This window comes from Gouania willdenowi, chromosome 5 (assembly GCF_900634775.1).
Source record: "Gouania willdenowi chromosome 5, fGouWil2.1, whole genome shotgun sequence".
Lineage (NCBI taxonomy): Eukaryota > Metazoa > Chordata > Actinopteri > Blenniiformes > Gobiesocidae > Gouania > Gouania willdenowi.
In genome coordinates this window covers 32063007-32078589 of record NC_041048.1, presented here as the reverse complement: position 1 = coordinate 32078589, position 15583 = coordinate 32063007, and the positions used below count along the sequence as shown (strand labels likewise).

Here is a 15583-nt window from a genome sequence, read left to right as displayed (position 1 = left end):
GTTAGGAGGAATGACCAGTTTACTCTATCAAATGCTTTTTCTGCATCGAGTGACAAGATTATTGTTTTCTTTTTAGAGTTCTGTGCCATGTTGATCACATTAAACAGTCTTCTCACATTGTCTGTGGAGTGTCTATTTTTAATAAAACCTGTCTGGTCTTGGTGTATAATTGACTGTACTACTTTCTCTAACCTGGATGTGAGTGCTTTGGAAATAATTTTTAAGTCTGTGTTAATAAGTGAGATGGGACGATAGCTTGAGGGTAATATGGGGTTTTTGTCTGGTTTAAGTAACAATTTAATGTTCGCTGTATTCATGTGACCTCCTACATGCCCTTTATTTTTGATCTCTGTTACTACTCTGAAAAATAGTGGAGCCAGCATTGACCAGAAATGTTTAAGGAATTCAGCAGGGAACCCATCTGGACCTGGTGCTTTGCCTGTTGACATGCTATCTAAAGCATTTTGTAATTCTTGTAAGGTTAATGGTGAGTCTAAGGTGGTTTTCTGATCTATAGTGAGCTGTGGTAGGTTTAGTTTATTAAGAAAGGTTTTAATATCTTCAGGGTCAGGGTTTAAATTTGATGAGTATAAGTTTTGATAATAATCATGAAAGATGTTATTAATGTCCTGAGGTAAGTTTAAAGTTTGACCTGCGTTATCAGAAATTGCTGCTATAAAGGAATTTTCTTTACTATGTTTGAGCTGATTTGCTAAATATTTGCCTGATTTATTATTGTAGTCAAAGTTTTTGTATCGTAATTGTTGCAAAATGAAGTCGGTTTTTTTAGATAAGATGATATTCAGATTAAGTTTTGTATTTTGGAGTTTTTCCCATAAAAGTTCAGAAGGGTTAGCTGCGTATTCTTCCGTAAGTTTTTTGATCTTTTCTTCAAGTGTTTTTTCTGCCATCTGTTCCTGTTTTTTCTTAAAAGAAGAGTATGATATAATCTTCCCTCTAATGACAGCCTTGCCAGTTTCCCAGAGTAAGGACGGTGATATTTCCGGGGAGTCGTTTGACAATAGAAAGTCCTCCCATTCTTTTCTTATAATTTTTTCAAATGTACTGTCATTAAGTAATGAAGTGTTAAAGCGCCATAGAGAGGATACTTTCTGATTAGAGTCACACTGCAGGGTGAGGGATATTGGGGCATGATCGCTAATAATTATAGGATGTATTTTAGAGGACATCTTATGTACGATGGAATTATTTGAAAGAAAAAAGTCAATTCGGGAGAAGGATTTATGCACGGGGGAGAAGAAGGTATATTCTTTTTTAGTTGGGTTATTCAGTCTCCATACATCTCCTATTCCAAGATCTTCCATGTAATCCATTAATACTTTAGCAGATCGAGATGGTTTTGTATTTGAGCACTTACTAGATCTGTCCAATGATGTGTTGAGCGCCAGATTGAAGTCACCTCCGATGATTAGAGACGAGTCTGCAGAAAGGTCTGAAAGCTCTGAGAAAATTCTATGGAAAAAATCAGGGTCATCATTATTGGGGGCATATAGATTAAGAATTGTGAAACATTTATTATAGATTACTACTTTGATAATAATATATCTACCCTCTGGGTCTATGACGGAGTTGATTATGTTAACGGGTAACCTTTTGTTGAGAAGAACCGAGACTCCTCTTTGTCTGGAATTGAAACATGAATTATATATCTTGTTAAAATTTGAATCTGTCAGGGATTTTTCTTCTGATTTAAGTAAGTGAGTTTCCTGAAAGAAGACAATGTCTGCATTTAATCTTGATACATAGTCAAATATCTTAATCTTTTTAGCCTGTGAGCGAATGCCACGCACATTCCAAGAAGTTACTGTAAACTGATACATAGAATGAGGTGAGTGTTAGTCCATACAGGTGTGAGCATAAGTGAGAATCTGTGAGCATTTGTGCACTGTGTTGTAAAAAGCTTGGATGCAAGGAAAGAAAGAAGAGGAGACATATTTATCATGCGATAGCACCACGGGGTAAAGGACTGGATTGAATAGGTTAGTGAAAAGCACAAACATACAATGACAACAACCAATATCAAAAGAGTAAAAGGAGCAAGGGGTAATTATAGGAGGTATAGGAGGTGGGGGGTGTTGTGGGTGTTGAGTGAGTGTGAAACAAAAAAAAGAGTGAGGGGTTCGAGACGAGTGAGTTGACATGAGGGTAGAGAGTGTCCTGTGAGAGAGTACGTGCCAAAAAGTGTTTACCAAAATCTAAGCCAATATGTAGCATACATACAAACATACATACACATACGTGTCTATATATACCTATCCATGTTTTTATTTTAGAGTTATTATTATCTTTATGTATTTATTTATTTTAATTATTATTATTGTTATATATATATATACATATATTTTTTTTAATTTTTTTTTTTTTTTTTTTTGGAGTTATCATTATTTTATATATATTTTCTCTATTTATATATATATATATATATATATATACACATATACATACATACATACATACATACATACATACATACACACATACACATACATATAAACATATATATACATATATACATAGACATATATATACATATATACATACACACATACATACACATACACACATACATACATATACATGCACATATATACACACACACATACACATATACACATACATATATATATATATATATATATACACACATACATATACATACACACACATCTACATACACATACATATATAAACACATGCATATACACACATACATACATACATATGTATACATATATACATACACATACACACACACATACATACACACTTTTTTTTTTTTTTTTTAAATGTATTTATTGTTTTTATTTGCCCTTTTTTTTTTTTTTTTAATGTACAGATATATACATACACACATACAACATATATATTTATTTTAATTTTTTTTAAAAAATAATGCTACCTTAGCTTCACCATAAGTGGAGAATTATCCTTTCAATGTTAACTCACATAACACCTGTGTTGTGTTTTTTTTTTTAACTTCATTATTATTATTATTTTTAGATTTGTCTTTCTCAGTAGAGCCAGGGCGTGATGTTTAAGTCCCTAAACAGTTGGCCATCTATGTAAAGCTTGTCTACGACCAGTTTGGAATTTTTGCCTTTCTGTCGGTTTTCTTTAAAGATAGGATACAGGGTTTTTCGACGTTCGTTTATTTCCCGAGGGAATTGATCATTCATGCCGAATTGCGTACCTTTAAGTTCCCGACCTTTACTTTTAACCTGGATCTTCTGTTGAAAGTGCTCAAATTTGGCAATGATGGGACGTGGACGGTTTCCTCTCCGTGGTCCGAGGCGATGGACACGGTGAAATGTGATGTTTTTCACGGTTTCTGCCGGGATTTTAAGCGCCGACGACATGAAGTCTTTCAGCAGAGCATGTGGGTCATCGTTGGGGGTTTCTGGAATACCTGAGAATATTACGTTGTCTCTCATACTACGAGATTGGATGTCCAGGACTGATTCTTTAAGAAACTTGTTTTCTTTTTTCAGCTCTTTTACCTCGGAGCTCACCGCAGATAAAGCCGAATGGATATCATGATTATCTTTTTGTAAGTCCTGGATTTGTTGATAGGCAAATTCCAGGCTGACTTTCATTTCCTGAACGTCTCGGTGCAGTAAGTCGAGCACATCCAGCCTCTTAATTATGGTCTGTAGGAGTTCCGTGTGGGATTCTACCTCGAGGTCTGATGTATCGGTGGCCGAATCGTTTTTCCGGCGCTTCGCCGACTTACCTGATGTACTGGCTTTTGGTCCGGACTCCATCACGTACTCAGCGTAATATCTATCTATGAAGTCCTCGAGGTCCTCCACTCTGGCTGGTGAGAGGGCGCGTGGTCGGCTCTCGTTGGTGGCGTTGATTTAACGGTAAAAATCGTTAGTATGTGCACGTAAACAGGATCGGTAAACTAGTCACGGCAGCGAGCCGCCATGTTGAATTTTCTCAGCTTGTCATGTGACTCTCAGAACATCTCGCGTGACTTACCTCCTGCCTCCTCCTGGGGTGATCTCGTAAATTCAGTTTCAATCACGTCGTTTCCAGCCAATCTGATGCCGGCTATGCTCACGTTAGCTATGACGAAAGCACGTTAGTGCGAGCACTCCCTGAACTTATAAGGAATACATTGTAACGACTGAAATTAGAAAAAAACTGATTTTAAATGGGAGTCTATGAGAGCAGTCTGGGCCATTTTCAATTTGACTGAGGTTGCCCAAAAGGGGCGGTACTTCATGGAGCACGGCCCTGTGTTGATTGGACAATGACATAGAGAGCAGCTTAAACTGTCTAGAACTGGCACAGCCCTGTAACACTGTGGAAGAATATGATTGAAAAAATCCCTCCTTTTTCCCTTTTGGTAAGGCATCGCCCTGATTGCCCTTATGAAGAAACCGCACATGCTAAAAGTTAAAATGTGTATTTGAGTGAGAAAGGCCTTTTCCAGCCACTTGAAGGTATTCTTGATATCAGCCACTTCCTCTATCTGATAGTGGTATTCTCCATGTTGGGGCTTACCCCTCCATGCTGCTTACTCCTCCACCATGATGCCCTTTTCTGGAGATTGTCTGAATCATTCACAGAGCAGCTTATCTTTTGGATGTATTTTCTTCTTGATTTACTCCTGGAGTTTGGATGTTTCAACCTGGATAGTGGATAGTGGTTCTGATGGTTCTGATGTTCAATAGTCGTCAGACTCCCTCTTTCTGCGAAGTGTATGTGCTAGACTTTTTGAACAATAACGTCACAGTATTTGCAGCAGAACTGCCAAATTAAGACATCGACTCCAGGCCCAACACTTCGAGCAATCCGCCATTATTATTTCTCGCTTTTATTTTGTAGTCCAAGCTCAAGGATGCCGAAGTTACGAGAGGTTAAGTCAAAATGTTCGGTTGTTGGATATAGTAACTAACACGCTTCATTACACCGTCTCCCAGCATCAGAACCTTTTCGAAGTGCCTGGTTGAGTGCGCCGTGTGATCGTTTTAGATCCTTGATGATATGGCCTACGTGATTTAATTTAAGTCTAAAGTTTTCATTAGTCATTTCATTTTGCCGTTTTTCTCTCCGAAAAGACTGTATTAAAATGCATTTTGTGACGTTAGCTTGGCGCTAGCGTTAGCTCAGCGCTTGTGTTAGCTCACTTGTTAACATCCATATGAAGACGTTGTTCTGCAGGTTCATCATCATTTTCATCTCGCTCCGCCGGGTCCGACTCTGGCTCGAACATGTAAGGCTGGATGGACAAGTCTTCCTTTGTTGCCATTTTGTAAATAACGTGTGAAGAAAAAGTTTCGGCGCCGCTACATAATCGTATATCTCCTATCAAACTACAAAAATGGCCGAACAGGGTGGAGTTGAACCAAGTGTCACCTCTGCAACCTGGAGAGGGGGCGGGGTATGAAGTGTCTCATTTGCATTTAAAGAGACCACACCAAAACGAGTTGCTCTCAGAAGCACATCAGAAAAGGGGTAGAAAAGGGGCCTGTGGAGCTATAATAATGAGGAATTCAGACCCAAGCATTGCAGTTCCGCTTTATATAGACCACAACTGTATGATTTATATGTAAAAAGGAAGGATTTAAAAGCACGATTTGTCTCCTTTAAAGGATAAAGTGTATTTTAACACTTAAACACATCAAATCTTTCTCTATAACATGTCAGTGAATGAAGACCCAAATATTCATTGCAAACAAAAAAAAAGAAAATTAATCAGTGCAATCTTTTAGAAACTTAATAGTTTTTATAGTTCTTGTAGTTTTTAATAGTTCTGATGCATCAGGTTTATATATACTAGTACAGTGCCCGTTGGAAGAACGCATTCATGTGGGAGCATGAGGGGTATATTTGCGGGTGCAATTTTCCTGGTTTAATTCTATGGGACATGTGCATGACTTCATCATCACTTTTATATTTTTTTGTTTGGTGTATTTTTCTGTAACGTATGTTTTTTGGAGTCATGTGTATTTTTGTATCTTTCTGTTGCGTTTTTGTGCATTTTTTGTATAATAATTGTTTTGTTGCCATTGTAGTGTGATTCTGGAGTCATTTTGTGTGTAAATATTTAGTTTTATGTATTTTTAGTATAAATATTTAGTTTTGTTGTATTTTTGTTGTATTATGTGTAGTTGTGTTACATTATGTGTAGTTGTGTATCTTTCTGTTGCGTTTTTGTGCATTTTTTGTATAATAATTGTTTTGTTGCCATTGTAGTGTGAGTCTGGAGTCATTTTGTGTGTAAATATTTAGTTTTATGTATTTTTAGTATAAATATTTAGTTTTGTTGTATTTTTGTTGTATTTTTCTGTAATGTATGTTTTTTGAAGTCATCATTATGTGTATTTTTTATCTTTCTGTTTTCTTTTTGTGCATTTTTTTATATAATTGTTGCTTTTTTGCTGCCATTGTAGTGTGATTCTGGAGTAATTTTGTGTATTTTTGTTAGTTTTGTTTTGTGCCTTTCTGTTGTCATTTTAGTGTATTTTTCTGTATAAGTAATTAGTTTAGTGTATTTTGAAGTCATTTTCATATTTTTGTTGTTGTTTGGTGTTTTTTTCTGTAATATATGTTTTTTCTCTCTCACACGCGCTGCAGAGAAATGTGTAGCTTTCAACACAGCAGCCATTGCCGTCAATCACTTCCGGGTGAGGTCCGTCCGGTCTAAATGGCGTACGGTCAAACTAACATTTTGAAACGATATCTCTAAATAAGAAAAGGTGTTTATTTTCAGGTGCAAAATAAAACAGCGTGTGCGATTTCCCTGGTTTAATTCTAAGAGACATGAACATGATAAATGTGTTTGTTGGCTCACTTTTATATTTTTTTTGTTTGGTGTATTTTTCTGTAATGTATGTTTTTTGGAGTCATTATGTGTAGTTGTGTATCTTTCTGTTGTGTTTTTGTGCATTTTTTGTATAATTATTGGTATTTGTGTATTTTGAGTATTTTCATATTTTTGTTGTATTTTTCTGTAATGTTTTTTGGAGTCATGTGTATTTTTTATTCTTTCAGTTGTCTTTTTGTGCATTTGTTGTGTTTCATTTTACTCATTCAGTATTAGCGCCAATCAGAAAAAGAACCAAACTGCGCAAAACAAAATGTAAAGTTCCAAAACTACATGAGTGAGTAAGTAAATTAAAGTATTACCTACAATTCGGCTGCCTTTGTTAAAAAACAAAAATAATTTTTTACCTAAGAACCGAGTGGTCAGAGCTTAGCTTCCATGCACGGCACCACAGAGAATCTGCAGTTTTCCAGATGGAGTATTGAACAGGTTGAGGTCAATACTGACTCTAGTGAAAGAGCGCGTTATTGAGCAACAGTTATATGGTTTAAACAATGGGAAAGTTGTCTGCAAAAGACTCACCAGTGGCTGATCGTTTTAAACGATCTATTCAGAGAGCTCCCGTGTTTGAGAAGCTAACGATAGCATGGCACAGGAGGAAGTGGAGGAGGAGTGGCTGCACACGTGACTCTTGCTCGGGTGAGGAGCTGTGTAGTGAAATAGATATAGATGGTGCGCTAGCGCCCCCTCACACCCTGAGATCAAAAGTTGAATAGGTTTCATTTCGGGGCCGTCCAGAAGTGAAATCAAATTAAAATAAATAATTTGAAATGACCAAATTACTCCAAAAAAACAGATACACACACTTGGGGTATTTGGAACCCGTTGACCGAGTTTCAGGTCGAACTCGCACCAAAAAATTAGTGAATCCTGCAACGAAAATGTGAAATCCTTTGTTTGTCCTACCACACTCCTGGAAAACAGGTGGTCACCAAATCCGGAACGTCCTTTGCAGACCTCTCAGGTAGCGGCATCACGTTGGCGTTCCATAGGATCCAGTCCGTGGGTTGCACAGCTCAGTCCTTGGATGATTCAATCAATGCAATAATAAAAAAAAACCAGCCTGCACAAAACCGTGCAGAACTATTACTCAATATGCAAAAAAACTAAATGTATAATCAACTGAAATAAATGTGCATCACATTTGCAATTTTCAAAAAAATAATAAACCATATATCTATATCAACTGTCGTCTTTTTAAATTATCTTATTTATTGACCAATAATCAATAACTTCAATAATAAAAATAACAGCGTAATAAATGACAAACAAAAAGAAATAAATGTATATTACACTCGTACTGGCCCACAGCATCACCCAACACCTGCGTGTGTTAGCTAGACCCACATGTTGTGCATCTGTTACAGGCCACGTGTGGGTGCGCTAGCTTAACTCGGCTAACAGAGGTAAAATCTTATTAACATACTGTAAAAATCATATTGGTCACAAAATATCATATCCTGAGTGGTTTATAGTTTCAAAGTTCACAAGAATTCACATTATTTGTTCCCTCATAACAACAGAAGTGCTACATGCATACACATCCAGCAACACTCATCAGGATATTCTTTGAAAATACTTTGCTTTCCTTGGCTCAAAACATCACAGGACTCGACAACATCACTTTCCAGTTTACAGGAAAAACTTCCAGCGCTCAATGTTTCCAGAGCCGCTTTTCCTCACTGACTCGCGGAGAAAGTAGTAGAAAGTTCTGTCTCTCTCTAACGCAAAATGACGTGTGCAGAGCTGCGGTGCATTCATGGTGCATGGGAAAAAACAATACTTTACATAACAGTCAAACGTCACTTTCATCATAAAATAAAATAATGATTCTAACAGTAAAATTACCCTGAGTTACACTTTTATCGCCAACAGACTGGACTATTGTAATGGTTCAGAATGTTGCAGCTCGGGTCTTAACCAGAACAAAGAGGTCAGAGCACATTGGTTCACAATGTACTTAAAAATAAGTTTAGGTTCATAAATCACACTGCTTTGTAGCATATCTATCAGTGCATTGGGTGGCCATGACAACACAAGTGCAAATCAGCAAAAACAAAAAAAAAAATATTTATTTATTTTTCTGATTTCAGTGGAAATTATTGAGATAGTCCAGAGTGTTTCTTACTCTAAATGAGTGTTCAAAAACAGGACACTAGTGGACACTATTGTTATTGAGCCACTGCAAGATCATGCTTAGTGTTCAACTTGTGTCTACTTTGACTCCAGTTGGACCAGTGCACAGAAGCCTTTTTCACACAAGTTTCAGGCCATTCTTTATTGCAGAATTGTTTAAACTGCAATATTGGGCACAGATGGATACAGCCATCACATCACTGCACCAGAAGTGGGAGAGGCTTGCCAGGCCAGATTTGATTTTCATCATCTGTTCACTTTAGCTCATCTAGTTCAATGCTTTCACTGGGCAAGCATGTGAAACAGTAAAACGCTTTTCAATTGTTTGTTGGTGTGGTAAACACCAGTAAAGAGACAAACAAAAGAGAGACTGGGAAGACGAGAAGTGAAGTTTACTGCAGAGAAATGAGCGGGGGGAAAGGCGCTGTGTTGCAGCGTATGCTCTTAACAGTTTCCACGCAGAACCGCAGCATGCACACGCTTTTGTGTGCACAATGATTGGGGAACCACAACTGACTCTACTGTGTGACGGTAAACCTTTATAACTGAGGGAACCCTGTGTGCAAAGACAAGTCTTACAAGTTGTGTGTGACAGCACATTTTGTGTTGAATATCCACTGGCCTGGCCAGAAGGGAGTCCAGGGATGGCAAGTTCATATCCTAGAAAGAGAAAATAAATATGATAAAGGCGCAGGCTGGGATTGTTAATACTGTAATATAGTTGATTATTTTTATATATTTTTTTATCTACTATTATTGTTGATATTGTTTTTATTTGAGAATATTTTACCAAATGAAAAACGCAATACCTTGTAGCATTTATATTGGGGGTCAGGCAGGATAAGCTGCCGAGAAAATTGTTATCCTTATGTTCTTCTTTTCTTTTTCTTCTTCCGAGTGAATCGTACCTCCCATGCAATCACCAAATTTTGCACAAAGCTCCAGGACCATGCCAGATTGCCTCAGCTGCAAAAACAGTTCACTAGTTCCAAAGTTGGCACTACAGGAAGTCTCTAAGTTTAGCATTTTGAAGATTCACAACAAATCAACCATATATGTGCTATAAATTTCCAACTTTCACCCAAATGTAGCCTCAATACTGAAGAAACATTTGTATACTCAAACCAATTGCAAAACTTGCCTTTTCCCCTCACCTATCCTTCAGTTGTTTTCCCATGTTTCTTTTAAATACTGGGTGCCTTCCATGCCCATGAGGACCCACAGTTTCTTCCATTCTTGTCCTCCCATGTTATATGTGATTGTCTTTCCATGTTTCTTTGGACGAGATGGTCTTTACCTGTCAAAAGCACTTTATAAATTAAATGTATTTACTTAAGACTTATTAAACCATCTCTTCCCACCAATTTTGCTCACTACAGCACATCTTTAAGACCTACTCAAACAATCCACACATATTTTAACTTTATTGAATAGTTGAGCTTACCTTGACTGAAACAATGTTGTAAACATATAATTGCACATTTTTTCCAAATAGATTTTTAATGTTCCTCAAAAAATCAACAAAATTTATGAAGATGTTTGAAAAATATCTGAATTGTGTCTCAAAAGAAAATTGAATAAATTCAAAAACAGCATTTTCAAATATCAGTTTTTGACCTATGGAGCCTATAAATCAATGTGAAAAACAAATTACCATCATCTCCATGCTGTTTGGATGCAATGTGTGTATTTTTGAACTTTTGTCTTGGTGAGTTTTTGAAAGCCATTTGAAATCTGCCTTTAAACATTAACAGCTGCTGTCTTGCACTTAGGTGACTGGCTTAGTCTATTAGGGGTCTAGGCGTAAGTCCAAAAAGCCGCGTAACGATGCTGTTTTTGGCTGCGCGCTATTCTCCCCCTGTAGTTAAGTCAGTCGCTGCGCGCCTTCATCCCAGTTACGCACTGTGGGTGGAGCAGCACTAGAAAAATGGACTTTGTTACATTTGAAGCCACACGGACTTGTGCGTCGTGCAGCAACAGCTGTCATCTCTGCAGCTGCATGATTAATTAAAACTCTGACAGACACAGACTTCTGTCCACGTTGGTCACAGTGATTCAACTATTTTCATACTATGTCCAACGTAAAGTCACAGTTTGATCCACTACAGAGTGAAACAAGCTGCCATATGCAGATGAGGATGGACCACAAACTGTTCCCACACATATATTGATGAGGCTCAGCTCAGGTCGCTTTAAACTATTTATATTTAAAACTGTATAATACGGAAGCCAATAGTTCTGTTTCACTGCAAACATCCCTCTGTATTAAACCAGGACGCACTGCGGCCAGGTTATTTCCTCATATCTCCAGCACATCTAACTCGGTCACGCTTTACAGCGATGATGATGATGATGATGATGATGATGATGATGATGATGATGATGGTGATTATAATTATGAAGACGATGATGCTGTCGAAGTGCTGATCAATAAGAGAGATTTTAACTGAGACTCAGACACACTACAATAATCTGATCAATGATTTGATCAAATCAACCAGTTACATTGTTTATCAATGAATGCGTTTCAAATTAAAAGTGAACTTTATCATTTTCACGGATTTCAATGACATTTACAAGCATTGGGAAAACTCCATGTTCTGTGATTTCTAGACAACCCAAAAAAATGACATCACCGCCTCCTTTCCTTCAGCCCGCCTTCATTTACACATACGCCTTTTTTTGGCTCCTTATGTGTGGTGGGCGTGTCAGGAACCTGGACCATAGAATACGCGTAGGAGAGTAGTGCGTAACTGCAGGCACGCAAAAAAGCACTTAAGTCCAGACGGGAGAATAGGTCCCTAAGTGCAGCTAAAGGTGACACTTCTCCGCCACCAGGAGATGTTCCACGATTAAAGGGGGAAACATTGAGGAATGGTGTTCTCAATGTTGGGTCAGCTGTTGGGTCAATGTTGGGTCATGGGTCAGCTGAAGAGTCATCAGCCAGAAGGCTGATGACTCTTCAGCTGACCCATGGGCACTGGAGTATGGGGCACCGATTGTAAAGTTTTCAATCTGTCCTGCTCATACCTGTCAAGTTTTGGATTTGAAAATAAGGGAAATTTTCTGGCGCCCACTACGAGCCGTCCCACCCGCCCAACTAAGCTCCAGTATCCCTTATATTTTAAAATAGGTGTATAAGAAATCTAAACACCCACTTGTCAACCACTTACTAAATACAATTATGTGATTAGAATCTGGTAGGTCACCCTTTATTAACAGCTGCACAATATCTGCACTCAGAAATCCATCTAACTGAGCTTTACATGCTGTTCTGAGAAGTAAAAGGAGCGACTCCTAAAACTAGTATTTTGATTCATAATAAGCTATATGAAATATTATGGTTTAATAGAAAACTCGATACATCTTGTATCTCGATATATATTGCCCAGCCCTAATTCCTAAATTATACAACAGCCTAAATAAAAACATAAATGTGTATATGAAGCACATGTGTTTATTTAATATACTTACAGTTTATATACAAGTCAACTAGTTGCATATTTACTGTTAATTTCACATTGTTTGTCTTTAAGTTAGACATTAACATTTGATTTTCATTACATATTTTCTTTTAGTTTCTCATGCTCACTCATGTGGTTCTCTGGTATTCACTAATGACTTATTAGACATATTTATTGCAGACTTTGCATCCTTTAACACTTTTTGAAAGCAGTGTATATTTGTGACGCTTGTGATTGGCTGATTTTTCATGGTGACTTCTTTCTGCTGTGGTAGACGTTAAAATCTCAGTTATTAATCTAACAGAACATGTAACTGTGTCCCATCATGCTGCTCTTTAGGAAGATAAACTAAAATACTAATACGGGAAGATGGCGGGAAAGAGGGGTAAAATACGGGAGTTTCCCGGCCAAAACGGGATACTTGACAGGTATGGTCCTGCTATCTGCGGACCGGTGGGTGCCTCCTTCCTACGGTGGTGGCCACCGGCGCGCGAGGCATTGCCTTGTGGCTTGCGCTGTCCGGTGGGCAGCGGGGCCTGGGCTACTGTCCTTGCGCCGTCTGGAGCTGTGCGGTCCTGCTAGACTGTGGCCGGTTCGTCGGCTGGGGTGGGGGGGGGGCGCTCCCCAGGGGGCTTCGCTCGAGGTCTCACCCTTGGGGGTTCCCGGTCCCGGGGGTGCTCTTGGGGACCGGCCGGCTTGGCCGTTCCTCACAGGGGTCTTCCGGGGTGGGTGCCGCGGGCCGCGCTCTTGCATGCCAGTGGGTGTGGCGTGGGATGGCCCCTGCTTGGGCGGTACCCGGTGAGGCCAGGGTCTGAGGATTACCGCCTCTGGTCTGCAAGTGCCGCATGCGGGTGTGGCTTTCTGGCTGGGCCCTTGGGGCGCTCTGGGGGGCTGGGTCGGTGCGCCTGGGGGCTGGCGGTGCGGCATGCAGTCGAGGAGATGAAGCACGAAACGTAGATTCTAATTATTTAGCAGGATCCAGCAAAGAGCTTCTGACAGGGTGTCACATATTTTTGGGCTAGCTGAAATATATATATAAATATAGATAAAATAGATGCCATTGGGAAGGGTGCAGAGGCATTACTTTAAATGCATCTGTGATGTCTGTTTTAGCCAGCCAAGCGCCCCTGCCTGCTTTTTTAATGAATGTATTGGCGTCGTCCACGAAAGCACAAAACAGGGAAAAGGGTGCCAAAGGAATGAGACTGTTTATGCTTGGAGTTTTATCATTGTGGGGAGCGAACAGGTCGATGATGAGGCACTTTTTCCCGGAGTATTTTCGAGTTGCCTATTGGATTATTTCGGGTAGTTGGAAAGGGAGATTTCTAGAATGGTCCAATCATGAATCCTTTTTCCTGTTGGGAAAACTCCATGTTCCGGGATTTTGAGACAGCCCCAAAAATAATGACATAATCCCCCACTCCTCCTCCTTTCCTTCAGTCTGCCTTCATTCACAGACTACCCGCTTTTGGTCTACTTACGTGTGGTGGGTGTGTCAGGAACCTGGATGGGAAAATACGAGCAGGAGAGAGGTTCGTAACTGCCGGCACGTAAAAAAGCGCTTAAGTCCAGACGAGAAAATAGATCCCAAAATATTTAATTTCAGCCATGATATTTAGATTTAACATTTACATTTAGATTTGTTAACATATAAGATTTGTTAACATATAAGATTTGTTAACATATAAGATTTGTTAACATATAAGATTTAGATTTATCACTTAGCTTTAGCATTTGTATTTAACATTTATATTTATATTCAATATTTAACATTTAACATTTAGATTTAGATTTAACATTTACATTTTACATTTACATTTTTTACAAGAAAAAATATATCACAAATATTCCTGTAAATCAGGTTAAAATTAACATGTTTTTTAAACGTGGTTTGTTGCTAGAGTTGCTGTTTATTTCAGCATGCGCAACTTTACAATCGGCACCCCATAATGGAGGAGGTGCAACAGGCAGAAATGCCGAACAGGAAACACCACCAACCTGTACTGAAAGAACACAAACTGCAGACCCCCGGCCTGCCGTAGCAATCCTCAATAGAGATAACAATCCAGACCATCCCCAAAATCAAATCACATGTTTCTTATTCCATTTTGGATAGTTCCTGAAAATGTCACTAAAATCTGTCCATTGGTTTTTGAGTTCACAGACAAATACATAAACACCAGCAAAAACATAATCATTTTGGCGGTGGTATTTATCATTCTCTACACAAGTGTTGAGTGGTAATTTCAGTATGGCTCATCCTTAAGATTTTTAGGTACAATGCTGAATATTGTCACTTAGTCAGCAGATGTAAATAGCTCAAATGAGTCATGTAAAAGCTCAGAAGCATGGAAAAGAAGGCAGTAGCAAAATAGATGACTTTGGGTGGGCTGTATGAAAGGCTGGGCAACAAGGTAGGAAGCCATTCACTAGTATAAAAGATGTGTAGCAGGTACAGTGATAGAGGGTAGAAATGGAAATGCATTAGTAGGTGAACAGAGTGTGCTGTGCGAATGGATGGAAAACCAGAGAAAAGGTCACAAATACAAAAACTGGCTCGGACTCTACAAGAAGGAAGTGAGGGCAGCATTGAGGAAAATAAAGTGTGGTCCACACAATGTATCACTGGAAGAATTGAAATACCTGGGAGAAAGTGAATCCTTAATCCGTGTAACCTTCGTTCTTTGGTTATTCCATTTTAAAACCAAATCAAAATAACAAATACACAGTGTGGTTATTTTAAACTGACTTATAGCCAAAACAAAAATACAGGAAAATAAAAAAAACAGACAATCAGTGTTCTTCTGTTTTAAAAGTAAATATTCTGCTTGTGTGATATTTGGGTATTTAAGGGAAAACTATGGACGAGAGCTTCATGTTTTAAGAAGGGGGCGGACTTTTACTCTGCTGCGTTTGATAAAACTGATCTTGTAGCATGTTGTCCACCTCCACCAATGGCAAAGAGGCGTCATTTGTGTTAATGACGTTTTGTTAAAAATTATTGATGCTGGAAGTCCGAATCTGTGAATTGCGTGCCAACTTTACCGAACAGTGTTACGGTCCAAATAGTATCCAAATAAACCGGTGACTGACTAGCTACTGTGAGGCTGGTGTGAGGAAAAAAGAT

At 38.6% G+C, this 15583-nt stretch overlaps 1 protein-coding gene across 2 annotated transcripts in view; it reads right to left on the bottom strand.

The window, feature by feature from the left end:
- Positions 1-3873, bottom strand: part of LOC114464078 (hydroperoxide isomerase ALOXE3-like) — a 1091527-nt gene extending 1087654 nt beyond the window's left edge. Inside the window, exon 1 of one of the 2 annotated variants that reach the window (XM_028448145.1) lies at positions 3752-3873. The gene's annotated coding sequence lies outside the window, so the exon portion shown is untranslated. The remainder of the gene's footprint in view (positions 1-3751) is intronic. The other variant, XM_028448146.1, reaches the window with a different exon arrangement.
- Positions 3874-15583: the final 11710 nt, after the last annotated feature.